General features: G+C 44.0%; 1 protein-coding gene and 1 non-coding gene across 2 annotated transcripts in view; both read left to right on the plus strand.

The window, feature by feature from the left end:
- The window catches only part of LOC124789920 (serine/threonine-protein phosphatase 6 regulatory ankyrin repeat subunit B-like), a 365119-nt gene that overhangs the window by 97300 nt on the left and 244156 nt on the right, over nucleotides 1-23663 (plus strand). The gene's annotated exons all lie outside the window — the stretch shown is intronic.
- On the plus strand, nucleotides 17488-17562 carry Trnas-cga. The gene has a single exon. It is a non-coding gene; the product is annotated as a tRNA-Ser (tRNA).

Below are 23663 nucleotides of genomic sequence, written 5' to 3' on the forward strand. Positions count from 1 at the left end.
ATTCCATTCCATGTCTTTCACAATAACACTTGCATCATAGCCAAAGAACAAAATTATTGAATCATCTGCTCTGTTTAGTGTCAGATCATTTATGTATACATCGAGAAAAGCAACAGACCCAGAAGACAATCCTGTGGAACCCTACTTTTGATGGCTCTACTCCAATTGAAATGTCTTCTCTGTTTTTTGACAATGGAGTACAGCCTTCTGCTTCCTACATACATATAGAAAGTGAACCATCATTGAACTCTTCCCCTAATCCCCCACAAAGTTCACAATAATCCAGAATTCTTGCATAGTCTGTATTACCAATGCATTAGTTAAATCAAAGAAAATCTCTGCTGTCCTCAGTTCTTTCTGTAGCCCTGCTAACACATCATGCACAAAATAATAACTTCCTTTTTCTGTGGATACTCCTTCCTTGAAGCCAAGCTCTGAGCCTGGCAGCAAATAATTGTTACTGACCTGTGCCGCTGCTCCCTTATACACTGTTTTTTCAGTATCTTTGGAAAACACTGGTAACAAAGAAATTTGATAGTAGTTGCCTGTGTTATCTCTTTCATCCATTTTATAATGTGGTTTCACTAGCATGTCTGTCAATGTGCCAGGAAGATGATCACACATAAAAGAAATGTTGCACAAAAATATAAGGAAAAACATAGATTGCTACTCATCATAAAGTTGACACTCTGAGTTGTAGACAGGCATAACAAAAAGACTGTTACACATTTAGATTTTGGCCAAAGCCTTCTTCAGGGTAGGAAAGACACACACATTTGTTCATACTAGCAAGTGCAGCTCAAGAACACATGACTGCCATCTCCAGCAGTGTTTGGACTGGAATGTGGTTATCATGTGAACAAAAGCAGGTATCTAAATACTGAACTAAAATATGGGCACTGTTCTTGATAACCCTAAAAGATATTTCATCATATCTGTTAGATGCCTTACCCTTTCGATCAGTACAGTTTATTTATTTACATGTTAACAATGTACATTTTATGGACTTAGTCCAATATTTATAAAAAAATGTAGACACACAGTAAAATTTTTCAGCCAAGGCTGGGTACAATAAAGCTTCTTATACTTAAGTTATTATTTATTTATTGATTTATGTATTTGTCCATATAAATCTCTTTTTCAGTACATGTGTCGTACACAGGATATTGGGCAGAAAACATTTTTATCTATTGGTTTTTCAGTCATCAAACATACATTACTTAAATTTTTATAACAAACTGGATCTATAGAGTTAATAATTACAATTTTAAAAAAATACTGTATATTTGTCACTTATTCCTACAATTAAAGATAGAAATTACATTTTTTCTTGCATGAGATACTGTGAGATTGAGTAGCAGCAGTTTTTCAGAAGGTGGGCTATCACAGACTTTTAAAGCTCTATAGTTCAGTAAGGGATTTTATATGTCTTGGTAATCTGTTGTATAGTTTTGTTTCTGCATTATATACACCTTTTTGGCATGATGTGGTGTTACAATGACTAACATGTATGTCACTGTCTGACCTGGTACTGTAATCATGGACACTTTTGTTTTGAGGAAAAAGTTTTTCTTTTCCCAGTATGCTTTTTTTATGTGCATGACTACTTCCAGTATATAAATGCAGGAAATGGTAAGACCATTAGATCTTCAAAGAAAGGTTTGCATGGTTTTCTTCTGCTCACTTGTTTCATTATTCTTATAATTGCCTTTTCTTTGCTGAAAACTGTTATGGCCTGGTGTACATTTCCCCAGAAAATAATACCATACTTCAGTATTGAATAACACAAGCAATGTATACAGCCCTTACCGTTTCTGCACTAGTACTGTTGCAAAGAATTCTTTCTACATGGCTCATTTTTGCTAGTTTTGAATTTAGGGATGTGATTTGAGTGCTCCATTTAAGATTTTCCTGGATATGACAGCACTAATGTTTTGATTATCTATACATATTACGGGTTGTGCCACGTTTTTATTTTGATCTGTGTGGAAATTCATGAGTAATGGTACCTTATTTTGGGAGATTAATTATTAGCCTGTTTCTGGTAAACCATTCAGCCACTTCTTTTGTAATATCTTTTGCAGATGCAGTAAGATTTTCTTCTTTCTTTCCTTCAATCAATAGACTGGTGTCATCTGCAAACAGTACTGGTTCAGAATCTCTAACGTGTGATGGGAAATCATCAATTTATGCCAAAAAAAATAAAAGAGACCTAAAATAGATCCCTGTGAAACACCACGACTTAGTCCACATGGTTCTGGATGGTGTACCTGGAGTTCATTTCCTTCCATGTACTTAATCTCAGTTACCTGAGAGCAATATTCCAAATATGATTTAATCCACTGATTTGGCACACCTCTTACACCATACCATTCAAGCCTTCTCAGCAGCACAGAACGATCAATCACATCAAAAGCTTTTGTTAGGTCAAGAATAAACCTGAGATTTTTCTGTGGCTGTCCACTGCATTTAAGACATGGTTTATCAGGTTGAAAGTGGCTGTTTCAGTTGCTTGCTGTGGTCTGACACCATGTTGACATGCAGAAATAATATTATTCTTGTCAAAGAATGTAGTTACGTGTGAAAGGAACACTTTTTTCAATAATTTTCAAAAGCCCTGACAGTAGTGACACAGGCCTATAGCTACCCCTACATTACTAGCTACCCAATACATTGCTAGTTACCCATACATTACTGATCACCTTTTTTATATAGGGGCATTACTTTTCCCATTTTCAGTTGCTGTGGGAAGACACCACACGAAAAGGAAAAATTGCATGTGTCTAATAAAGGAGAGAGTATGTGTCTTGCTGTTATTTTTATAATATAATCTGGAATATCATCAATACCAGTCAGATAATTACTCTTCTGTGAATTAATGGTATGTAGGGGCTTTGTTGGTCCTATGAGACTGAGGAACATGGATATATTATTTATTTCAATGGATGAAATTTCTTTCAATGCTGTATTAAGTGGATTATCAAATTTATCCTCCACTAATTTTTCAGCAACAGTTGCATAATAAGAATTGAAGCTGTTTGCAACTGACCTGGAGTCAGTGATATTCTTGCCATCATACGATTTCACAATATTTTTGCGAGTTGTCTTCTTCCCCGTAAGATCCTGCACAGCTTTCCACATGGAGTTTGTTTTATTGGATGACTTCATAATATATTTTTCATTTTCTTTAATTTTTGCCTCTTTTATGATATGTTTCAAAACAAGCTTGTATTTTTTGAAATAACTAAGAAATCCTGGACTGCTGTCAGTTTTTGACTGCAGAAAAAGTTCCTGCTCCCTTTTACAAGATACTCTATTGCCTGATGTAATCCAGTTTTTGAATCTATCTGTGCATCTGGAAATCACTTTCATTTGTGGAAAAGCTATGTCAAAGTTATGCTTGAAAATGTTACAAAAACTTTCCATCTTTTCATTGGTAATAAAGGAATCGCATACTTCTCTCCAAGATTGTTCACTGATTAGATGTTGGAAGTATTCAATATTTTTCTGACTATAACTCATTTTATGGATAATATTTTGTACATTGGTCGAAATGTGATTTACAGTTATGGTTAGTAATTGTGGAAGGTGGTACTATAGCCAGTATCAGAATTTTCTGATGTACACCTGTCCATGTTTACACATACCTGGTCAAGGAGAGTGACACAAGTTTTTGTTACATGTGTTGGAGAGCTGACAGTCAGACAGAGATGGTAGGCTTTTATAATATTTAATAAGTTTTCCCTGTGAGGGCTATGGCTCAGAAAGTCAGTATTAAAATCTCCACATAGTGCCACTGTTTTCCCAGTTGTCTTGAGTTTGCCTAAAGCAAGGTCCACTTTTTCGGGGTGGGGGGGGGGGGGGGGGTGGGGGGGGGTGGGGGGGGGGGAAGAGAACACTTATGTTGCTTACAGGAGATTTATATACACATAAAATAATAGTTTTTTTTAGACATTAACTCAACAGCTGTGATTTCAAAGTCTCTTTCATAACCAAGTTTGCAAACAGATGCTATACTCTTATAAACTACATTTTCTTTTACATTCTATTCTACAAAAGCTGTTTGCATGATTAAAATGCAGTATTTTTAAGTAGTTTGCAAACAGAGGCTATACTCTTATAATCTACATTTTCTTTTACGTATGTACAAGTTCCCCCGTGTTTTGATTCTATTCTACAAAAGCAGTTTGCAAGGTTAAAATACAATATTTTTAAGCATTGAAAATACTCATTTTGTAAACAGTGTTAACAAAACATAAAACTGAAACATCTTTCCATTCACTATTGAGGAATATATGTATTTCACCAACTTTGTTTGTTAATGACTGAACACCATTCACTATTGAGGAATATATGTATTTCACCAACTTTGTTTGTTAATGACTGAACATTCTGGTGTACAATCTTTAGTGTGTATTTGCAATTTAGTTCTGCATAACTTTTTTTTATACAGTACACTTCCCTAAAAATGTCTTTCGTCCTTTTTAAAAGACATTGCATCTTTCTTTATGACCCATTTGTCCAAAGCACTTTGGACTGCTTCTATACTATGCCTGTTGTGACTCAAATTTGCTAAACGACAGATTTCTTCAAACAAAAATTGTTTCCCACTGTGATTTAAATGAAGGCCATGGCTGGTATGCATGGATCTGTCTAACGTGCTTACATTTATTAAGTTCACATATGAAAATTTTTTGGTTATTACACACCTATCTCTTTGTTTACTCTTCCTATTAATTTATTTGTGGCATCAACAGGTCATATCAACCATGAACAACATAATCTTTGGGACTCAGATTGCTTATCTGAGCCACCATGTTAATTCAGTCTGTTCTTATACCTTGTACTGGGTGCACGTTTAGGTCATGGCAAAATACATATATGTGCAGATATTAATGGGGACAGTTTAGTCCTTATACCAATAATCGTATCCTGTTCCCATACTGGTGATCCCAAAGTTTTTACATCTTATGTGACTTCCGTGCCGGGTGTTGTAAACCAACAGGTTATGCACACACCGCCATGGACACCTCACCCGACACTTTGTTCGAAGATTTGGAAGCCCAACAATGATCGCCAGACATCTTTATTTCTTTTTGAATGTCCAGTTCTACATTAATTCACAGTGATTCATGATCTCCAGCCACGTTAACTTCAAACTTTGTCACTCTACAACAGTAACACAAACAATGGACTCAGGTTTTGTGTCGCTGGACTGTGCTCACCAACATGTGAAATGTGAAGTGAATAATATTCAGAACTGTGTACCTGCCAATTGATCGTATAATGTTCAAAGCAATCTATATTCCCACATGTACATTGACTCTCAACGGGCCCCAACAACAGTTACTGTCGTGCCGAATACAGCACAGCCATTATTGCTAAATGCACCTGGCCACTATCAACTGTAACCTGTTCTGGTTTTGCCTCATTGGCAAACTAATTAAGAACATTTTAGTGTGCACAATTCTCCATGCTCATTTAAGAAGAACCCCCCCCCCCCCCCGCCTTCCGCAACACCCCCACCCCACCCCACCCCCACCCCCACCCCCCCCACTTCCCCACTGCACTCGTAGGGGGCCCGGGTTCCAGCTGCTCGCCTCTCCCACAGGGTGGGTCAATTCAAATCAGTGCTTGTAGCCTACAGCCCAGTTTATGGGACCCCAATGCCTACTGCGCAACCACTCATTCCCATAGTACTGACCGTGTTGGTGGGTCAATTCAAATCAGTACCCGTAGCCTACAGCCCAGTTTATGGGACGCCAATGCCTACTGCACAACCGCTCATTCCCATGGTACTGACTGTGTTAGCTACATTGTGTTTTCACAACACATCAAGGACAATGCAACCCACCTTTGCTATGGACGTTTTCACCAGATACACACCTGCACCTACTGCACCGGCTTGCTGTATAGCCTCTCCCGTCATGGGCCAGCCAGTTTTTCAAGAGACACCAAAGTCACCTTTGTCCCCTCCCTCAGGTCATCTGCCAAGGTTGCCACCTTTATACGAAGACAACCCAGTGTCATGGTTTGAGCTTGTCATGCACCTTTTTGAGCTGCATCATATGTCTGATGACAACTCTAAATTCCTGTGCCTCATCACGCACCTCCATGATCATTCGGACTTAGTTTGCGATCAACTCCTCTCGCCACCGCCTCCACCAAAATACGAGTTCGTGAAGAAGATGATCACAGAGCACCTTGCCTGCTCACCACAAGAATTAAAAATCATGATCTTGTATGAAGAACATCTGGGAGACCAAACCCCATCACAACTCTGGCGTCGCCTTCAGTTACTTGTGAATGAGCATACTTTCTGGACATCACACTGTGGGTGGTGTGGTCTGCCAAGCTGCCTACTGACCTACAGATCCACCTGCTACCGCACTCCTTTGGACCAACTGTATTCACTGCTATGACAATGCCAACCAGCTCACTGCTCACCGCCAATTGGCACAATTACTCCCACTTACCAGCCGTCTGCTGGCAGAGGCAGGGCTCACTTCACCTCCACAGCTTCTACATCACATGGCAGCATCCGCTCACTCTCTCCACCATCCGAGCATTCCAGGATCGCCCACGCACCATACGTGCCGGTTTACATGCCGGAATATATCAACGAGGCCAAGCCTCCTCTGCTGCTGTGGTCACCACCACCACCACATTCGGCTCATTCGTACTGCTTGTACCACAAGATTTTCGGCGATAATGCCAAGAAGTGCCAATTACCTTGCCAGCACTCAAACGCTGACCACAGGACCTGAAAAATGCCAAGTCCTGCGGGGAACCTCTCAGACATCCTCATACATTGCACTCCGTCCATTCGCCCACCCGACCGAGCAGTCATTTGTACATGACTGACATTTCATCATGGCTCGTTTTCCTAGTTGACACTGATGCTGACGTGTCTATCATACCTACATCGATGGCTCCCCCATCTTTTCATTGATGAAGTCATTTCTACGAGCTGTCAATGCATCAACGTTACAAATCTCTGGCTCTGTCAAAATTACGCTGCACCTATCTCCTTCTCTGTCTTTTCCGTGACTTTCTACATTGCTAACATCGATGAACCAATTCTTGGTACGGATTTTTTGTCCCACTACAAACTTTCCCTGAATGCAGTTCAGGGCTCAGTGCTACATCATCCTACTAACACTCAGATAATGTGCTCCTGCACTTATGTTCCACGATCTGTTTCTCTCGCAACATGTGAGTTTGTACGCAAGTGCTCCATGCTCACAGGCGACGTTGTGACATCACTAACCTACTGTCAGAATATGACTCGGCGGCGCATCTCCACCGGGAAAACGAAGAGCTGAAACAATGCAGAGCACACACTTACAACGAGCTCATCGCAGCTCGTACCTCGCCGTTGAAACTGCAGTCCGCAGATTCACCACCTAATCGAGCTTCTCCGGCAGACACCAGTTTGGACACTCATAAGGTTAATCCAAAAACATTAATTGCGTGTGGCAATTTGCATCCGGTAGACTCTGCACCCCCGACGTGCTTGCCACATTCAGTGCCATGTGTTTCAAACAGTGCTTCTAATGATAGTCGCACATGCAATACGACCACGCCCACCACACAGGCAGCCGCCCCGTGTGTTGATAAACATTGGCCCTCTCTTGCGCCAGCCACGTGACTCGGCAGCCATCGCTGTTCCACACAGGATGCCAATGATCCTCTCGCCTATGCCGCTTACCAAGTGCAAGGTTGTCAGCAGACAGTCACCGTGTGCTCTGACTTGCTTCACACTGTGCACAGCCGCCTCTCCAAACAAGCAAACGCTCACATACTAGGCATGTGACTTTCGTGCTACTGTTTCCCACTCGCGCTAACGGCTACGCCCTGTCACGCCCTACTCATCCAAAAACTTCGAGTCAGAACAATGATCAGTCTGGTGTGCAGTTCTCGGTTTCTTCAATCACCAAATAAATGTCACACAAGATAGTTACCACTTCCGGCCCTCCTATTAGGCACAAGGTTAGGCGTCTCATCCCTATTAAGTTGCGTGCGGCCCACAGCAAATTAATGAACTTTTGGAGGCAGGTCTCCTGCAACCATCAGAGAGCAACTGGTCTTCACCTCATCCTCAAACAAGATGGTTCTTTCCAAATGTGTGGTGATTACAGAAGTCTGAGCACTCGTATCATCATGGACAATTACCCCGTGCTTAATATAAGTGATTTCACTCAAATGTTATCTGGTGCTACAATTTTCAGTGTTGTTGACTGTAGATGTGCCTACCACCAGATTCCTGTAGCGCCAGAAGACATCCCTAAAACAGCTATTATCATGCCACATGGTTTGTTCCAATACAACTTCATGCTATTCATCCTAAAAAACACGGTGCAAATGTGGCAGTTTTTCATTGACTTCATTTTACGACAGTTCAAGTTTTGCTTTGCATATCTAGACAACATACTCATTTTCAGCAAGTCAACTGAGGAACATGAAAATCATGTATCCATGGTCCTCCAGACCTTGAACTCCAATGGCGTCGAGGTCAACAATGACGAATTCCAATTGCGTCAGCCTTCCGTCACTTTCTTCGGTTACACCGTCTCCACCGACGTAATACAGTCTCCCAAATCTCGTTCACAGTCCATCACTTCACTGCTGCCCCTGGCTACTTACAAAGAACCCCAATGTTTCCTGGGCACAATAAATTACTACTGTCATCACCAGCCTTCTGCCGCTGCCGTGCAGGCCCCGCTGACTGACTCGCTGCTGGGTAAACAGACTTCAGGACTCAAACCCATTTGCTAGACTGCACCTATGCTGGAGACTTTCAATGCATTAAAGACTTCTTTAGCTCATGCCATGATGCTTGCCCACCCCGACCCCTCAGCAGAATTGTTCATCACTACGGACGCCAGTGACATCACAGTGGGAGCAGTACTACAGCAACGCAAGGCAGACACAGTTTCCCCTCTTTATTTCTTCTCTAAAAAACTATGAAGAGCTGAGAAGAAATACTCCGTTTCCGATAGAGAACTCCTTGTGATTTACGAGGCCATCAAACACTTCTGCTCTGACTTGGAGGGTCGCTTGTTCTTCATCCTCATAGATCACAAACCACTCGCAGATGCTTCCTGCAACCCCCCCGATGACCCACCCCCTTGGCATTTCTGCCTCTTTGATCTAGTCTCCCAATTCACAACCAATGTTTGCTATATCAAAGGCATGGACAACGTCACTGCAGATTTTTTCTCACGGATCAATGTTATTTCACGCGTCATTGACTTATCCAACCTAGCCACCCTATAAGCCTCTGACAAGGAATTTCAAGCTCTCCTCACGGACCCTCAAATAGCTCTTGTGTTTACTAAAGCTAAATTCCCTGGCATTGTGGATGAGGTGTGGTGCGACTCTTCTACCGGTATCTTACCCTCCCATTACTTCCCCTCCCCCCCCCCCCCCGCCTCCCCCCCCCCCCCCCCCCACCCCTGTGCCGGCAGACCTTTGATGCTCTGCATAACCTCGCTCACCCTGGCGTCCGTGCCACTACACAGCTCATCTCTGAGCGTCTTGTTTGGAAAAATATAAAACGGGACTTTAAGACCTGGGCAAACAACTGCATCTCCTGCCAATGCAACATAATCAGCCGCCACCCCACCCCACCACTGGGCAACATCAACATCCCCCCAGGACGATTTCACCATGTACATATCGATCTTATTGATCCTCTTCCACCGTTGGAGGGCGGAGGATACATTCTATCCCCAATCGACTAGATGTGCCACTGGGTAGAGGCAGTTCCCTTACCTAACATCACTGCTGAGACCATGGCCAAGAGTTTTATCTCCTCGTGGATTGCTAGGTTTGGTTGTCCAACCACCATCACCACTGACCAGGGTCGGCAGTTTGTCTTCCCTGTTCACCATTTTATGTAACGTCTGTGGCATAAAGAAAATTCACACCACAGCCTACCACCCACAAAGCCATGGGTTAGTGGAACAGTGGCACTGCTCTCTAAAAATAGCACTCAGGTGCCATGACTGGCTCTGGTCTGAAGCACTTCCACGGGTGATGCTCGGCCTCCATTCAACTTTCAAGCCCGACTTACAGGGAACTATCTCAGAATTCGTTTTCATGGAGAACCTCGTCCTGCCAGGGGAACTCATTCAGCCTCAGGTACCCAAAGGTTTCCCCCCTCCTCGGATTTCATAAGTTGCATGCGCACTCACTTCAAAGAGGCATGCCTGTACCCACCTATCAGCCACTCCCTGCCAGACACTTACATGCCAACCGCTCTCAACACTTGCTCCCATGTAATGCTGAGAGACGATTCAGTCTCACAACCTCTGCAACCACCTTATCTCAGCCCCTTTAAAGTCCTCTGGTGGGGCGATACATCTTTTGACATCATCGTCAAAGACAGTCGGCAAACTGTTTCATTACACCAACTCAAACCAGCATTCATGGACCCCAACACCCCCCTGCTGGCTCAGTCTGATTCTCCTAATGTCTCTCCCTCCAGTCTCCCTCTCACCGTGGAGACCAACAATGTTTCCTCTCGGGCCACCATGCCGATTCGTTTACCCGATGCCTCCCCGTCGCCTTTCGCAGGATTCTTAGACACATCCCCCTCCACCCCATGTGTGGGTTTCGCTGCTACCTCATCAAATACGGAGACACCCCCTCCCATAGTCACCCTGCTCTGCAACGTACCCCCACACTGCATGTACAACATTTCAATCATCACTCTCGACAAACGAGTTCTCGTCCTACTCACAGACACCGTAGCCTCGCCACCCAACGACCAGTTAAACAGCAGTGTTGTGCATAGCCTCACCCACCCTCATGAGTGCGACCTGACGACAATTCGCGCCTTCATCTCGCTGGACAGCTCGATTAGCATCTGGGCTTGCCACACCTACAGCCCACCATACACCGTTCCACCCACCCGCTCTTCGATGGCCGCCACATCGTCCATCCTTGCAGGCTCAATGACTTTGAGGTGAACCTGCCTCCTGTTGCTCTGCCTCCGCACCCCACCCCGGTCGAGGGGAAGGTCCCAGTCGTGCATCTACCATTACCATCTCGTACAACCTCCAACAACAGTCTCGATGCCCCATGTTGTTCCCTCTGCAGTACTCCATACTGCTCGGGAGGGGGCAGGGGTGGGGGGGGGGGGGGGAGCTGTATGGCATTGATAGGTCATATTGACCATGAACAACATAATCTTTGGGACTCAGATCGCTCATCTGAGCCACCATGTTAATTCAGTCTGTTCTTATACCTTGTACTGTGTGCACGCGTATGATCATTGTCGAAATATAGATATGTGCAGATATTAATGGGGACAGTTAATTCCATATATCGATACTTGCAGGTTCTTGAGACGTTAATTTGTGAATTCTGAAAGTTGAACATCTTGGCAGCACCACTAATGCTTAACTTTTGGTAATGCCAGCTTGCTGCTTGTTGGTACTAACCCACTTGTCACTGAACATTCCTGTGTTAATTAGCGCATGAATGTAGTAGTGCCTCATATCGATGTGTTTTGTTCAGGCATGACGCACACAATTGACTCAGTGCAATGGCACCTCTATTATCATGGGACAGAGTTACTGGTTTTTCACAATGGTTAATACACAAGCCATGGAGCAATCCTTGAAGGTATATTGCTTCTTGCACTGCTGTTGCAGGGCCATGTAGTCAACTTCTGTAGTTGATAGAGCAATCATTTAGTGCCACTATGAATTCCATGAAACTGGTGCTCCAGCTGGCTTGAAAATATAGGCTGTCATTGATTGCCACTGACTGAGATCTGATACTTAATGAGCATCATAGGAGCCCTCAATTTCAGTTGGTCCACTTTTCCAGAAAGTTAGTCCTATATAGGTTTGTTGTTGTTGTGGGCTTCAGTCCTGAGACTGGTTTGATGCAACTCTTCATGCTACTCTATCCTGTGCAAGCTGCTTCATCTCCCAGTACCTACTGCAACCTACATCCTTCTGAATCTGCTTAGTGTATTCATCCCTTGGTCTCCCTGTACAATTTTTACCCTCCATGCTGCCCTCCAATACTAAATTGGTGACCCTTGGTGCCTCAGAACATGTCCTACTAACCGATCCCATCTTCTAGTCAAGTTGAGCCACAAACTCCTCTTCTCCCCAATTATATTCTATTGGTTATGGCTTTGATATATCTCATAAAATGTTTGGCTGCTTTCCAGTGCTCTCTCTCTCTCTCTCTCTCTCTCTCTCTCTAATACTCACAGCATATGCAGTGTGCGGTCTTGTGCCTTGAGCCAAATATAGAAGTGACCCAATGGCTTGCTGACAAGGAATATAATGTAACACAAGTTCTTCCTCATCTGTCAATTTTTTATTTATTTATTTTTGTAGCTTCAAATAAGATTCAAGTGGATGTGCAACCAGACTGTGATCTTTCATACTAATATTATTGAGTAAGTTTGCTGCACATTTACTCTGATCAATGCTAATCATCCCTTGTTTTCTGTTTTGTTTTATTCTCATGCCAAGACACCAACTGAGTTCACCAACATTTCTCACCTTAAATTGATTCGTTAATTCTTTCTTCAGTTCTCTTTTTACCTATTATCAGGTCATTTCCATAAACAGTTATAATGAGTATATTTTGCTTCTCAATTCTGTTATAAATGCAGGGCTCACATTCTGACTTCTTTAGGTTCATTTTATGTTGTGTTAGATCTGTTGAATTTCATAATTGTAATTCCTATTTTTAGTCGAATTTATGTCCTTTAGATTTGATTGATTTATCATGTAACTGAGGTTCAATGGATTCCTTTTAGCACTCATGTGGATGATCTCACACTTTTCATTATTTAATGTCAATTGGCAATTTTTGAATCATACAGATATCTTTTCTGAAATGTTTTGCAATTTGTTTTGATCTTCTGATGACTTTACTAGTCAGTAAATTACAGTGTTACCTGCAAACAACCAAAGACTGCTGCTCAGTTTGTCTCCTAAATTGTTTATATAGATGAGAAACAGCAGAGGGCCTATAACACTACCTTGAGGTCTGCCAGAACTCACTTCTGTTGTACTCAATGACTTTCCATCAATTACTACAAAATGTGACCTCTTTGATAGAAAATCACAAATCCAGTCACATAACTGAGACGATATTCCATAACCATGTGAATTGATTACAAGCTGCTTATTAGATACGGTGTCAAAAGCCTTCTGGAAATCTAGAAATACGGAATAAATTTGAAATCCCTTGTCAGTAACACTCAACACTTTGTGCGAGTAAAGAGTTAGTTGTGTTTCACAAGAATGATGTATTCCAAATCTGTGTTGACTGTGTGTCAGTACACCATTCTCTTCCAGGTAATTCATAATGCTCATATATAATATATGTCCCAAAAACCTGCTGCATATTGACATTAATGATATGGGCATGTAGTTTAGTAGATTACTCCTATAGTGGTGTCGCCTGTGCAACTTTCCAGTCTTTGGGTAGGAATCTTTCATCAAGCAAGCAGTTGTATATGATTGTTAAGTATGGATCTATTGCATCAGCATACTCTAAAAGGAACAACACATGGAAAAGTACCTGTCAATGCAAATTAATCATCTGATTAACATTAATGTTAATTACTAATGATTTAAATATTTCAGCTTTGTCAATATAGCCTCTCACTACCTGTATGCACTTTGTCCCACCATTATGAAAGTAACCAGCATTTGCATTAATATTTTCTACAACTTGACAGCCTGTCACATCATCATTCACTTTGTCTACAATTTTGTTTACTACTGCCTGCACACTGGTTCAGCATCATCAAATATATTAACATGTACCTTAATAATTTCCTGAACCGCTCTCAGATTCTGAAATATCAACAGAATTTATTTGCTTTATATCAGAAATCATTTCATTATCTTCATTACAAGATCAAGTTTGCACTACCTCTGTTAACTTGGCCAGACAAGAATCACCAACAACGACTTCAATATCTTCATTACATAGGTTTCCAAATTAATCTCTTCTAGACTGAATATCCTTGCACTTTTCTTCTTCCCTATGCAGTTTTGCATTGAACTTAACTTACTACTTACATTGTTCGAATTTGGCGGTACACTCTGAATTTCATTTTTAATATCACTTTTAAAATCATTGTAAATTGTGTCTATTTTTGAACTTCAACCATGACTTTCTTGCCATGATGTAAGTATTTCCCCACATAGTTTGTCAAGCCCACTTTTAACCACCTTCAATACCATTTCACTTTCCTCATCACTCCTCCAACCACTTTGAACCTTTTGGTGCCCCTTTTACTAATATTGGATGAACACTTAGTACTAAACACTTTTATCTTGTATTGTCCTGATATCACTTACTGTTGCCATTAAAAATTGTTATCTGCCTTTCATATTGCACATCCATCTGCAGAGTTAACATCTGGTTTCCCAGTTTGTTCCTCATTGGTTGCTCCAAACTTTATTGTCTATTGGCTGAAATTTCTCTCAAAGATGGTGCTGCTTCCTAATTTTGCATTAGCTAAATTCCAATTTGTTGCTTTTTTTGCCACATTCTTCCATGTCATCTGTAAATCATCAAATTAACTCTGTCTTTTCTGTTATTATCTTATGCTCTCTTATGTTCTGTTTTCATGTGTGTTGTGACTATTATGCCACACAAAGTTTTGTTTGGACACTGTCCACTGATTTCTAAGTTCTCTCTTTATTAACCTCAGTGCTACTTTCAAATAGTTCTTTGTTATATTGTGCTTCAACAAATTCATAAGTTCTTTTGTCATTGCAAAAAAAGGAATGGATCCCCATGTGGCAGCACCAAATGGAACAAACTAACCTGACTTGAGCCTTATCTTCTTGGTCTTCTCTGTAGCACATAAGGTCACTGTCTCGAAACTGAAAACTTCTTGGGTATTGAACTGTGTTGTGTAATAATGGATGCAATACAACTGTTTTTTAGTTTCATTTGGTTACACATTTATTAACTGTAAATGGAACTGTTGGATAATGACCAGTCTTCTAAGACTTGTAATCATATAATCAGAACCAGACAAGACCACCAATGCAGTGACAGTTCCAGTGGCAATGCTGATCATGAAACTACTTATCTTCTAATTTACAGTTTATAGAAACAGACAACTGAACACAGCTCATTATTAGAATAAACATACACTGTGACACAAAACCAAAACGTTTACAAAGTGTAATCTGATGAACATAGTCTATGTTAGCAACAGCTGAAGAAGTTTGCACAGATGTTTCACAACTGCATATTGTTGATGATCCATGTAATTTATCTGAGATATATGTCAGCAAACTGATTTTTATGGCTTTCAATTTATAATTTGATCCAAATAAGCACAGATTACTGTCAAACTATTAAAAGAGTACTTTCTATGACTAATTTTACTACATAATCACAGATACCAGCAGGGAGAGGTTAGTCTTACAGATGTTGGTGGCAGGCTCATTACTTAGATCTTATCTGTATGATTATTGGCCTCAGACTGAAGACACTTGGGTGATGGGGTGTATTTAAAAGCTTGTGTATCAAAACGATTGGGCTTGGGGGTCCAGTATCTCCTTCCAAGCCTCTGGATTGATTTAGACCAAATTTGGCCCACAAACAGCAAATTTCATAAGTTTGAGCATTGTGGGGGTTAGACCTCCTAGCTCCAGTAGGAGTGGAGAAATAGGCAGAAAATGGTTTTTCAGCTGAACACATCAAAAAAAGTTTTGCATCACCTCGGTTCTGAGACTTCCAGAACCTGTACAGAAAACTGGAATAGAGATCAACATAAACATCATTTCTGCCCTTTTTATTGCTCGTGAAAACCACACATTGCATGTTGTACCACCATACAGTGAGACCTTCAGAGGTGGTGGTCCAGATTGCTGTACACACCAGTACCTCTAACACCCAGTAGCATGTCTTGCATTGATGCATGCCTGTATTCATTGTGGCATACTACCCACAAGTTCATCAAGGCACTGTTGGTCCATATTGTCCCACTCTTCAATGGTGATTTGGAGTAGACCCCTCAGAGTGGTTGTGGGTCACATCATCCATAAACAGTCCTTTTCAATCTATGTCAGGCAACCAGAATGAGATTTTCACTCTGCAGCGGAGTGTGCGCTGATATGAAACTTCCTGGCAGATTAAAACTGTGTGCCGGACCGAGACTCGAACTCGGGAGTGCAAGTTCTGTAAGTTTCGCAGGAGAGCTTCTGTAAAGTTTGGAAGGTAGGAGGTGAGGTACTGGCAGAAGTAAAGCTGTGAGGACGGGCCGTGAGTTGTGCTTGGGTAGCTCAGTTGGTAGAGCACTTGCCCGCGAAAGGCAAAGGTCCCGAGTTCGAGTCTCGGTCCGGCACACAGTTTTAATATGCCAGGAAGTTTCATATCAGCGCATACTCCACTGCAGAGTGAAAATCTCATTCTGGAAACATCCCCCAGGCTGTGGCTAAGCCATGTCTCCGCAATATCCTTTCTTTCAGGAGTGCTAGTTCTGCAAGTTTTGCTGGAGAGCTTCTGTAAAGTTTGGAAGGTAGGAGGCGAGGTACTGGCAGAAGTAAAGCTGTGAGGACGGGCCGTGAGTTGTGCTTGGGTAGCTCAGTTGGTAGAGCACTTGCCCGCGAAAGGCAAAGGTCCTGAGTTCAAGTCTCAGTCTGGCACACAGTTTTAATCTGCCAGGAAGTTTCATATCAGCGCACACTCTGCTGCAGAGTGAAAATCTCATTCTGGAAACATCCCCCAGGCTGTGGCTAAGCCATGTCTCCGCAATATCCTTTCTTTCAGGAGTGCTAGTTCTGCAAGTTTCACAGGAGAGCTTCTGTAAAGTTTGGAAGGTAGGAGGCGAGGTACTGGCAGAAGTAAAGCTGTGAGGACGGGCCGTGAGTTGTGCTTGGGTAGCTCAGTTGGTAGAGCACTTGCCCGCGAAAGGCAAAGGTCCCGAGTTCGAGTCTCAGCCCGGCACACAGTTTTAATCTGCCAGGAAGTTTCATATCAGTGCACACTCTGCTGCAGAGTGAAAATCTCATTCTGGAAACATCCCCCAGGCTGTGGCAAAGCCATGTCTCCGCAATATCCTTTCTTTCAGGAGTGCTAGTTCTACAAGTTTCGCAGGAGAGCTTCTATAAAGTTTGGAAGGTAGGAGGCAAGGTACTGGCAGAAGTAAAGCTGTGAGGATGGACCGTGAGTTGTGCTTGGGTAGCTCAGTTGGTAGAGCACTTGCCGGCGAAGGGCAAAGGTCCCGTGTTCGAGTCTCAGTCCGGCACACAGTTTTAATCTGCCAGGAAGTTTCATATCAGCGCACAATCCGCTGCAGAGTGAAAATCTCATTCTGGAAACATCCCCCAGGCTGTGGCTAAGCCATGTCTCCGCAATATCCTTTCTTTCAGGAGTGCTAGTTCTGCAAGTTTCGCAGGAGAGCTTCTGTAAAGTTTGGAAGGTAGGAGGCGAGGTACTGGCAGAAGTAAAGCTGTGAGGACGGGCCGTGAGTTGTGCTTGGGTAGCTCAGTTGGTAGAGCACTTGCCCGCGAAAGGCAAAGGTCCCGAGTTCGAATCTCGGTCCGGCACACAGTTTTAATATGCCAGGAAGTTTATTAATGACCTACCATAACAGTTTTCAACAGCTGATTCTGTATTATTTGCTGGTGATACCAGCTTCATTATAAAAGGGAAGAATGATAATGACATGCAGCAAAAAATCAACAAAATAGCAGAAGTGGCAGTAAAATGGTTTAAAGATAACTGTCTAGTTGTCGATGACAAGAAAACTGTATGGATGAACTTCAACGACATAGGGAACAAAAATAGGACCAATGTAAAATTCACATTATCGAATAGCAAAATTCAGCAAAATAATCTCATAAATTTTTTGGGAATATCAGTTAATGAGGATCTAAGATGGGAAAAACCTGTAGAAATGCTTAACAAAAAATTAAGTAAGTACTGTTACTTATTAAGAGTGCTTAAAGATTGCTGCAATACTGAAACAGTGTTAAGTGCTTATTATGCATACATGGATAGTCTTCTGCAGTATAGTGTAGTGTTCTGGGAAAATACCTCTTTTGCAAAGCAGTCTTTTAAGTTCCAAAAGAAAGTTATAAAATTAATAAGTGTGTTGCCTACAGAGCACCATGTAGAGCTATCTTTAAGGAATTGAAAATCATGACCTTACCATCTGTATTTATATTTGACAGCATCTTCTTCATTAAAAACCATCAAGTTCCAGCTTTGAATAGTGAGATCCACAATGATCATGATGCTGGTCCTGGCGGAGGTTCGAGTCCTCCCTCGGGCATGGATGTGTGTGTTTGTCCTTAGTATAATTTACGTTAAGTAGTGTGGAAGCTTAGGGACTGATGACCTTAGCAGTTAAGTCCCATAAGATTTCACACACAATTGAATTGAATTATCAAACGAGGAACAGGGGTGACTATCATATGGATGTGCACAGAAAATCAATTTGTCAGGACAGTGCTGTTTACAAGCAAAAAAATTCTGTAGTGCATTGCCAAGTAACATAATAAAATACCAAACATTAATTCATTAAAAAGAACTAAAAAGCTACTAATAAACAGCAGCTTCTACAGCATTAATGAATACCTGGAATTTTGTTAAAATCTGTAGGTCTGCTTCATAACTCACTAAAAAAAATCCATAATTATCAACCATTCCAAGATAAAACCAAACTTCTTTCATCCATGTATGTATCTAATTATGCACCTAGCTTTTGTGCCATATGTTACTATGCCTAGTAAACTGAAGTACTGGTATTTAATAGTTTTAGTAAAATCAACCAAGGGGTTTCTGTAGCTTTTATTCTGTCTGTATGTACGTATATAATTTTATAATCAAATTAAGCAGAATAATGTTTTTGTTACAAAGATGTGTTGATACCAATGATAAGATTTTGTACATGATGTAACTATGTAATATTTTATACTGTTCTGTACCTTGACAAGTCCAATATCGTGAATGTGATAATACAGATGCTAAATAAAATAAATAAATGTATTTAAGGTATTGTAGTTGTAGTAACACTGTTCACGTTTACGTCGCACTTCACTTAGTGTAGACCGGGACTGTGTCCTAGTCATGCCCGATGTTCACTGACTGGGCATGGCCCGTGCTGCCGGAGTTGTTGTTGTTGATGTTATGCCAGCAGAGGTCGCGTCCGAATTCTCGCATGCCCTCTGGTGGACGAGACTCTACTTGCGGCAACTACCGTCCGTGACGCGCCGTGCCAATGTGCGCCTCCCGCGATCTTTCTGGTGGCCACTGCACTCCTCCTCCTTCGGGGGGTGAAGCCACTGTGATCCACTGCGTCGGAAGGTGGAGCGTCGGGCAGGAGCGATGACCCCCACCTCCATTGGATGGCTGGAGTCGAGGGGATCTGCCAACCCTCGAGCCGGAACTTTCGAATACGGCTGGAAGTGACCCACACGAAGAGGCCCCCATCATCCCACAACCGGAGCCCGAGACAGAACAGGTGACAAGCTGTCGAACTCCAGATCCTCTTCCACCTCGGGAGGGGCAAGACCCAGTGGCGGGGACGAAGGGGAAGGGACGACCACAGTTGAACCAGCCTCCTGAGAAACCAGGCCTGCTATGGGGGCCGGCTCTCGCTGGGGCATCTCGAACGATGGCGATGCCGGTGCTGGAGCTACTGGAGGCTGCCAAGGCTGAGAACCATTGCAGTACGGCAGAGGCACAGTGGGGAGAGGAGGGAACGCCCCTTGTGAAACCAACACAGGTGCTGGCAATGGGGAAGCCGGTGTCCGAGAGGTCGGAGGGTGGGTGCCCGAACGTGGACGTAGCTGATTTTGGTGACGACGTACCACCCGGTCCCCCGCTTGCAAGGTATAGAGCCGGTGGCCATTTCGGTGCAGAACCACCGCCGGTATCCAACGTGGATTGCGACCAAACCCACGGGCCCAGACCGACATACCCTGTGGAAAGCCAAGTACTCCGTTTTGTGAAGACTGGTGAGGACCAGGCCAGAGGAGGTGCAGCAGAGTCCTTGGTTGACGCCCATGGAGGGGCTCTGCGGGGCTGCGTTGACCCATTGGTGTGGTCCGGTATGCCGTCAAGAAAAACGTCAATGCTTCCTCCGCAGGAAATTTGTGCACATACTTTTTCATCTGCGTCTTAAATGTGCACACCATGCGCTCAGCTTCCCCATTCGATTGTGGATGGAAGGGGGGAGAGCAAACGTGCCGAATACCGAAGCGCCTACAAAAATCCTGGAAGGTCTGCGAAATAAACTGCGGTCCATTGTCCGAGACCAGGCTGATTGGCAGACCTTCCACAGAAAAGATTTTTGCTAGTGCCTGGATTGCAACTTCTGAAGTGGTTGAGAAGCAGCGAACCACATATGGGAAGCGGGAATAAGCATCAATGACAATGAGCCAAAAGCCATTGAGAAACGGGCCCACAAAATCGATGTGAACACGTTCCCATGCTTGGGTTGCCGGCGGCCATGAAGAGAACGCTGCCCTGGGAGATGCTTGTTGGCTCGCACACTGGGAACAGGCGGCCACCAAGTGCTCAATTTCTCTGTCAATACCGGGCCAGTACACATGTCTGCGAGCCAAGGTTTTAGTACGGGAAACACCCCAGTGCTCCACATGTAATAACGTGAGGACCTCCCTTCGTAAACTTGCAGGAACAACCACGCGAGGAGCTGTATCATCTGTAGCCAGAAGGAGAACTCCTTCCAAGACCGAGAGGCAGTCTCATAGAAAAAAATAATTACGAAGAGGGTCTGAGGGCTGGCCCAGAGGGCGGGATGACCACCCCTGCTGAATGAGGCAAACTACTTGCCAGAGAACCGGGTCAGCTGCCGTTTCCCTGGCAACTCGAGAACTAGTGATCGGGAAGCCATCAACCGCTTGGCGGGACGCCACATCCAAATGAAAACACATAATCACCTCTCGATTGAACGTAGGATCCGGGCCCACCGGAAGACGGGAAAGAGCGTCAGCATTGGCATGCTGTCCTGTAGGGCGAAAGTGAATGTCATCACGGTACTTAGAGAGGAACAAGGCCCAGCACTGTAGTCTGTGGGCCGCCCTATCCGGAATCTGAGAGGCGAGACCAAATAACGATATTAACGGCTTATGGTCAGTGATTAACTGAAACTTCGTGCCATACAAGAAAGGGTGAAACTTGGTAACAGCGTAGACAATGGCCAAAGCCTCTTTTTCCACCTGGGAGTAATGGGCCTGCGCGGGACTAAGCGTTTTAGATGCAAACGCCAGTGGTTGCTCGGAACCATCTGCATTGCGATGGGCCAGGACCACCCCCACCCCATACTGCGAAGCATCTGTAGCCAGGACCAACAGCTTATGGGGATCAAAAGTAATCAAACAAGGGGCTGACGTGAGGAGGCCCTTCAACGAGGTGAACGCTCGCTCGCATGCAGGCGACAAATCAAAAGGCACACCCTTGTGCAGAAGGCAGTACAGGGGGTGGGCTATAGTGGAAGCCCTGGGAATGAACCGGTGGTAATAGGCTATCTTGCCTAAAAAAGCTTGTAACTCTTTCAGCGAAGCAGGCCGAGGAAGGTTGACGATACCTTGGACCAAACTTACTAGTGGTTGGATGCCGTGCCGAGAGATGGTGTAGCCCACATACTCAATGGACGGTTGGAAGAAGTTTGACTTATGCAGGTTGCAGCGCAAGCCCACAGACCTGAATTTGAGAAAGAGGGTGCGAAGGTTGTGCAAGTGTTCCTTCGTGCTGCAGCCTGTGACAATTATGTCATCCAGGTAATTAATACAATGAGGGATTGTCGACGTGACTTGCTCAAGATAACACTGGAATATCGCCGGGGCACTGGATATTCCAAAGGCCAACCGCTGGTATTGGTAAAGGCCAAACGGGGTGTTGACGACCGCCAGCCTTTTGGAGTCCTCATCAAGTGGTATCTGATGATAAGCCTCCGACAGATCGATTTTCGAAAAATATTGGCCTCCCGCCACGGCGGAGAACAATTCATCAGCATGAGGCAAAGGATAGGTGTCCATCACCAATTGGGAATTAATGGTGGCCTTGAAATCGCCACAAAGACGTAATTTTCCCGAGGGCTTCCTTACAATAACGAGGGGCGAAGCCCACTAACTGGAAGAAATGGGAAGAACGACCCCTAGGGCTGTCAGCCGGTCTAGCTCTTCCTTTATCTGAGGGCGGAGAGCCAAGGGGATCTGCCTCGCGCGTAGAAAAAGCGGACGAGCCGACGCCTTCAACGTTAAGTGAGCTTCAAAATCTGAAACACACCCCAGGCCCTCCTCAAAAATATCTGGAAAGTCTGAGATCAAAGATTCCAATGATTGATAGGGAACGTCTTCGGAGACCAACTGTATGGTGTCAGTGATAGAAAAACCGAAAGCTTGAAAGGCATCCAGGCCAAAAAAGTTAGCGGAGCTCACATCACTGACAACAATAAAAGTAATAGACCGAGTGACTGATTTGTAAGTCACGTCGGTAGTGAATTGACCCAGTAGGGGAATGAACTGTTTACCATAACCACGTAGACGCCGGTAAACTGGCGCCAACGGGGGCGATCCACGGTCGGAATAAGTTTGTGCATTCAACAACGAAACTGCCGCGCCCGTATCTACTTGCAGTTGTAACCGGCGCGACCGAACCGACACCTCGATAAACAGTTTGCGTGCCGATGCGTTGGGAGCCGGGCCCGATGAAACTTCCTGAATGTCAATGTCCATGTCCTCTGTACCTGCTTCCTTCGATTCTTTTGAGGCTGAGCGGCAAACTTTAGCAATGTGACCTTTTTTATTACATTTGCGACAAACGGCCCAATGCTGGGGGCACTCTGACCGATCATGATGTATATAGCACGACGCACAGGACGGCAACAGGGGCCGGTGGCCAGAATTCTGTTTACGCGCCGTGCGGGCGCGGCTGTAACGGCCGGATTGTACCGCTCGCACGTCGTCCACCCCGGACACAGTGGATGCGGCCGCGCCGCCCTGAACCTCCGCGACATCACACCACGCTTCCAGCTGTTGACCTGCTGCGTGAGAGACTTCATACGATTGAGCAATGGACAGGACTTCCTCGAGGGAAGGGTCTTCTAACTTCAGGGCCCATTGCCGGACCTCCCTATCACAGGCCAAACGAACAATGACGTCGCGTACCATAACGTGGGCATACGACTCTCGCGACTGCTCCGTGACAAAATGACACTTGCAACTAAGACCATGCAGGGTAGCGGCCCACGCCCGGTAAGACTGATGGGGCTGTTTCTTGCATTGATAGAACTCGACCCTAGCCGCCACAACATGCGTGCGGCGGTGATAATATGAAGACAGCAATGAACACAATGCGTCAAAAGACAAGGACGAGGGTTCCTGCAATGGCGCCAGCTACCGCAAAACTTGATACAGTGAGGGAGATATCCAAGACAAGAAGAGAGCACGACATACCTCCGCATTGGCAACATGAAACGCCTGGAAATGCTGCCGAAGGTGATGTTCATATGCATCCCAATCCTCCGCCGTCTCGTCATACGAGGGAAAGGGAGGAGGGAACTGCGCCGGAGCAGACGGCGTGGAGAGCAACGCCAGAAGCACTTGTTTCATGGTGGCCATGAGCTCCGTCTGCTGCGCAACCAAAACTCACACCAAATCCTCCATGCCGTGGAGAAGCTG

This window comes from Schistocerca piceifrons, chromosome 3 (genome assembly GCF_021461385.2).
Source record: "Schistocerca piceifrons isolate TAMUIC-IGC-003096 chromosome 3, iqSchPice1.1, whole genome shotgun sequence".
In the NCBI taxonomy this organism is placed as follows: Eukaryota; Metazoa; Arthropoda; class Insecta; order Orthoptera; family Acrididae; genus Schistocerca; species Schistocerca piceifrons.